This window comes from Oncorhynchus mykiss, chromosome 11 (genome assembly GCF_013265735.2).
Source record: "Oncorhynchus mykiss isolate Arlee chromosome 11, USDA_OmykA_1.1, whole genome shotgun sequence".
Lineage (NCBI taxonomy): Eukaryota > Metazoa > Chordata > Actinopteri > Salmoniformes > Salmonidae > Oncorhynchus > Oncorhynchus mykiss.
This window is the reverse complement of record NC_048575.1, coordinates 41666131-41672343: the sequence shown is the minus strand read 5'-3', so window position 1 is coordinate 41672343 and position 6213 is coordinate 41666131. Positions and strand designations below refer to the sequence as shown.

General features: G+C 39.6%; 1 long non-coding RNA gene across 1 annotated transcript in view; it reads right to left on the bottom strand.

Moving 5' to 3' along the window:
• Positions 1-2548, bottom strand: part of LOC118937445 — a 29455-nt gene extending 26907 nt beyond the window's left edge. Inside the window, exons 1-2 of the long non-coding RNA XR_005034795.1 lie at positions 2426-2548; positions 1391-1465 (exon numbers count right to left, since the gene is read on the bottom strand). This is a non-coding gene — a long non-coding RNA (uncharacterized LOC118937445). The remainder of the gene's footprint in view (positions 1-1390; positions 1466-2425) is intronic.
• Between the last annotated feature and the right edge of the window lie 3665 nt (positions 2549-6213).

Sequence of the window (6213 nt, the reverse complement as noted above, 5' to 3'; positions counted from 1 at the left end):
TACGTATGTGTGTGTGTGTGTGTGTGTGTGTGTGTGTGTGTGTGTGTGTGTGTGCGCGTGCATGCGTGTGTGTGTACGTATGTGTGTGTGTTAGGGAATTAAAAAAGAGAAAAGGGGGGGAACGTGCCTAGTCAAAGACAGATGACGCGTGTCGCCTTTAGATGACGTTGGCTTGACAACGCCTTGGTAACGACAGGACACTGACATGAGGCTTTCCATTGGGATGTGTGTCGAGATAAAGACTTGGCATGAGCGGACACTGCTCTGTCTTTGGCCACACATGTATTTTCTACTCACGCTAAAGAACTATTTTGTTATGCTACACAATCCTATACAACCTTTATCCAGTCTGCTTCAGATTTAGGAAAACAAACAATTAGTAGAAAACACGAAATGAATTCAAAACCAACATTTAAACAGTAAATCAGGTCAATTGAAAGTAGAGGCTCTACTCAATGCCATAAATAGGCTAACTTTGGACTAGTATTGCAATTAATGTGAATAAATAAATTAAACGCATGTCCTTGAACTGCTGGTAATGAGTCCAAATAAAAACTTTGCATGCTATTCAATGTAATATAGTCTATATCTTTATATTGCACTGTTGGTAATTATTTATACAAACACAGATGTTTTTGTCTGCAGGGGAAAATACGCCTCTTTTTCTGCAAATAAAGAATCTCATCTGCATTAGGATAAATGTAATGTCATTTAATGTGCAACGTAAACTAATCTGCACCTTCATTCATTTAGTAGAACTTTGAATAACAATACAATATGCATTAGCCTACAAACACGTTGCACTTTATAAAAACTTTCATGAAAAAGCCATCGCAAATGCTCATAAATGTTTATAAAGTTATAAAAGCTCAAATTGTAATGCTTATAAATGCTTACAAAAGCGTGTGCATTTTTACAAACAATGAAATACTAATTTACGTTAATAGTATGTGTGTTATTAATAAAGTGTTCAACTTGTTAAATGTAATCTGAGTTTCAATTTGAACTTGACCCCCCCTCCTCCCAGCAACTTTACAAATGTCTTAAATAGTAAGCGTTGGTAACTGTAAGGTACCGTACCGGTCATCTGTCTCTTAATATGATATATGAGAATTAGACCTCCTGCATATGCAAGCTTTTAATAAAATAGCCTTTTGTGGAAGACAAAGAAAAATCAGATGAAGCAGGTTAACCTGGGATGATCTATTTCCTATGTGGGTAGGCTACTTTGTGTGAGTAATACATAGAAAAGAGAGTGGCTAAACTAGCCTACAGATTATTCAAAACCCAATAGCCCCATCATTAAAAAAAAAAAAAACACAAAAAAAAACAACTCGTGATAATTGTCTCCAATTTAAATATTTTATAGGACCAATAACATGAAACTTACCTATCAGGTAAAGTTGTCCTTTACAAATGGAATAGGCTGCTATTTAGCAACATTTACCAGCAGAATGTTGTAAACCTAAAACAAGAGAAACGTTTACCGGTTGGCATTTTCAATAGCACGCCTTGCTTACAATGACCACGGCTCCTCTTCATTCCTCAATTTATCACACTAGGAAATTATTAATTTGATGAGGCCTTGATTGTTTTTGCAAAAAATAGAGATATATATATTGCTACGGGTAATATGGAGAAAGACATATTTTCAAAGGCGTTAGACGGAATTGTATTATTGTTACTTAATACTAATTATAAAACAAGGACTGTCAACAAAAAATGGATCACCACATTTTTCTCCTTCCAATGATGACTGCCTCAGAAGGCAGGAATCATTCTGTGTAACATTGCTGCCCCCTAGTGCTTACCGCTTTAATTATTGAACGAGAAATAACCACAAAACTGATCAAAGCAACCTCTATGAAATGGGTAGAATTAGGTACAAAAGGGTACTATAATGAGCTAGTGTGTTCTTCCAAATGATCAATTGATACATGAATTATGTGTCATGATAAGGAAAATGTTATAATATTGCGTGTTGAAATGTTACTAAACATATGCTCACAGCTAAACTGTTGCATTGTGCAGTGTGCAGTATTGTAAGAGTACAGTATAGTATTTATGAACACAAATATAATGTAAACTTATTGTAAGAGGTGTCAATGATGAGTGAGATAATGGATGCATGCACACACACACACACACACACACACACACACACACAAACCCATCAGTGTCACAGCCCTCGATGGTTAAATCACCCATTGCAGTGTGACATGCGTGTGTCTGAAAGAGGGGCCTGATGAAAACTCTAGCCTACTAAACTCTCATTAGCTGTGGAACTGTTGTCATCCTGGGAATAAGCTCAGTCTACCTTGCCCAGAGTTAGGGAAGCCCTTTATTCAAATCCCTCCAACCCCAGTAAAAAAGGGTAAATTTAAGCAACATTTTCACTTATCCAACTCATCCAACGTGCACTTACCTTAACTATTACTGATATAAGATTAACTGGGTCCATTGTCCCATAGACCCAAACTGTACACTTTTCCTCCGTTTCTAAATGCCTTTCCTTCTTTACTCGCAGAGAATAAACACACACACACCCACACACACAGTGTACTAATGCCTGCCTGCATGAGACTGCATGGTGAACTTATACCCCCCCCCCTCCTCTCTCATCTTTAGGGCTTTGGAAATTAAGTTCTTCTGTCCTCTGGCAACCTCCCCTCCCCTTGATCACAAAGAAGCCATCAAGCTAAACATAGGAAGGCACCACGTAACAACCCCCACCTCTCTAAAAAGCATTCCATGTTTCTTATGCAAATGCCAGAGAAGCACTTACAAGAGCACTTTAAAAGTATGGAGACCCCCTCAATGCAGCTGCATATAATAACGCTTACTCGCTCATTTCAATGGGTCAGCTGCACAGGAATGGGCCTGTCAATCACTTTCACATGTAGCAGAATGTGTCTGTCTACAAACAGGGATACTTTGCCGTTGCTATGGAGACTAATCCAGTCCACCCCCTCCACATTCTGTGTGTTGACACAGTCAGTCGGTCTGAACTACCTGATCACACGTCAAATGGGAAGCTGTGTGAAGCCAGCGTGAAACGCTCAAATGGAGTCTGTGGCGCTTGAGGTCGGAGCTCTCTCTCTCTTTCATTCTCTCCTTTACTCTTTCTCCATCTTTCTCTCTCTTTCACACACGCACACACACACACACACACACACACACACACACACACACACACACACACACTATGTATTTGACCTAATTGAGTCTTACCTTAATTTTGAACTATTGTATCTCTGTGTGTAAGAAAGTGTATTTGCCCAGGTAAGATTGAAGGTCCACAAATATGTTTTTTTGGAGCTGATTGATACATTTTAGATTTGGCAGATTTTCTAATAAACTCCTAGATCATCGCCTAGCCAGAGGGAAAGAAACCACTGTCTAGACAGGGAAAAAAACTTTTTGTAAATTACCTTCACTTATAATTTTGATAACTATGGTAATATACTGTAGGTACTACATGAAGCCATATACTGTATTTCATGAATAATATATTTTGTCTTTATCGAGTCTAGAGTAAAACAGACCTTTAACTATAGATATGATCATTTGGTCGGTTATGCACTGCCTCTCAATATATCACAAATGATATATTACTTTGCATTTCTCAAGGGGGGAAAAGTATTTTGTCAAAACATTGTGGGTATCACATATGACAATTCACAAAGTGTGGATTGTGAATGTGCATAGCATTACAAATTATTCTTCAAAATAGTAGTACAAAATCGTATCCTATTTTCTAGAAGTATTCCTGAAAACATCCTTTCTGATGGGATTAAAAAATATATATATTTAACCCAGGCGTACACAGCTTAATGAGTTGACTGTTTAAAATGCAGTGTAAAGCATAGACCCTATACCTTCTCCCTCCAAATCAAATATTAATGTTTTACTTTGTTATCTATAGTCTTGGGGCTAGAGCAGGAATTACATATGCCTCACACACACCTTCATGAATCATATATCGCTGTATACCTACCTACACACACTCATAGCCACATTATGTAGCAGGCCTGCTGCACACATGGATGCCCAGACAAAAAAATATGTATGCATGCATATTTACATGAGAAAACAAGTGTCCGACACTTTAGTGTGATTTACTGCCCAATGACAGGGATTATGGATCTTGCTGAGCGAGCCACACACACACACACACACAACGTCAGTCCAGCATCATGTAAGAAAGGAGAGAGAAGGAGAAAGAGAGAGAAGGAGAAAGAGAGGGAAGGAGGAACCTGGGGGACATGCTTTTATATTCTCTGGGCTGTAGCCTTTCATAGTGCCAGGATAGCTCTGCAGCCCCCTTCAATTAAGCAGGAAAATTGATGTGCATCATTAATTATGTCAGTAATATCATAAATCATCACTGGGCGCAGTAATTTATTATTTTCTACTCGTGTGAAGAACATGACAGAGAAGAGATAAATAAGGGAGGCAAAGAAAGCTGGAATGGAATTGAGGGGGAGGACGATGAGGTGAGGGAGGGAAGGAGCAACGGACGGAAGGGCTATTCGTCTGTCAGAAAGGGGGGGTACAATCGCACGCTCTATTTACTGGGCTGCCGAGACGTGACAAGGACAGCCCCCCCCCCCTCTCCTTCCCTCTTGAAGGAATGACAATTAGGCCTAAGCAAGATGGCCCCTTCCTAGAAGCCAACGCTGGTGTTCCCTGTGCCTAACGCAACAGTCATGTGACAGAGGTCAGGTGTACAGATAAACACAGGTACATCCACCTTCAAACATCCGTACACTGCTCCATTCATTACAAAAGGGCAGCTTTTAGCTGTACTACCCGTAAGAGCAATGGAGTTGGCTTAAAAGAGAAATTAAGAAGTGAATGGATTTTACTTAACATATTTAAAATGCATAACTTTGCATCAGCCAGTGGATTGCTGGTGAAAGTGAGTATGTTGGAGATTTAAAATGGCAACAAATTATTCACAGCATGTGTCATAACATCTTAACAAGAGGTTTGTAGTAGAGGGTAAACCATGTTTGCTTGTTGTAGTTATTTGTGATCACATTTTTGAAAGTCACAATAGGAGTGATAAAAGGGATTTAAGAAAAACGTCATTAAATGAATTTTCTCATAAAAATCCATTAAGTCATATTATATAATAATTTCATGATCCAAAACAACATGTGAGTATTGTTTGTTTACCGTTTGCTAGAGCTAAGTAAATGTATCATACATTTCTTAAAGGTATAAATATTGTAATGAGGAGGTTAGACAGTTTTGTTCTGTAATTCCTAGAATATATTTGACAGCAATATGGCATAACAATTCCCGTGTAATTGAATTCAAAATGGGAGCTTGTGTTATGGTCCTTAGAAGTAGGCCACCTCATTTTATTCTCTTACCATTTTTTGGGTGTTATTAATTGGACACTTCAATGCAAAGTGTTTTAACGGTGCTCAATTTTAAAAACACTAAAACACTAGATGAGGAGTACTCCCTAAAAAAGCTATCCAAAGAACGTACTTCATGCTAGCACACAGTGTGCTCATTTCAAGAACTTTGGTCATATTTTAGTCCTTTAGCAGAGAGTACAGGTTACTGCTCTCCCTAACCAAATCCTTGTTATGAGTGTCAATCTCTTCTATTTTTTTTTTTTTACACAATTGGCTGTAATGATTTCACTAACGTTGACACGTGGTCCACGTCCTTGATTTCTAAATGTGTAGAATACCCAAGAGAGGTTTTTAGAAAGAGCAACTTGATGTTAAGCCAAGGCAACAGTATAGACTTGATAACGGGATAGGGGAGACAGGGGAAGAGACTACACCTCCCGAGCCTTTAGCTGGGTCAGCGACCGTGGCCTCAGACACACTCACACCCTCATAGAGCATCACGGGCAGGCTGCGCGCATCGATCGGTAGGAGGGAGAGGAGATGGAGGGAGGAGAACATGGAGGAGAGAGAAGGTAAACACCGCTCCAGATGACAAAACACTGACACCGCCAGGGACCTGAACCTTTACCCTCTCAGGGTCTCTCCCTGTGACCCTCACTACCTCTGCACTACGCTCCAGCCTGGTCAGGGGGGTGTCCGAGTGTGTGTGTTTTGAGAGAAAGAGGGAGTGACTGAAAGAGAGAGAAAGAGTGGGGGGGGGGGGTGTTAGGGAACACAGGCGCCTAAGCCAGTGTTTAATATCAAGTGCGAGCGGTGGAGTTTAATCAATACCAGGCCTCTT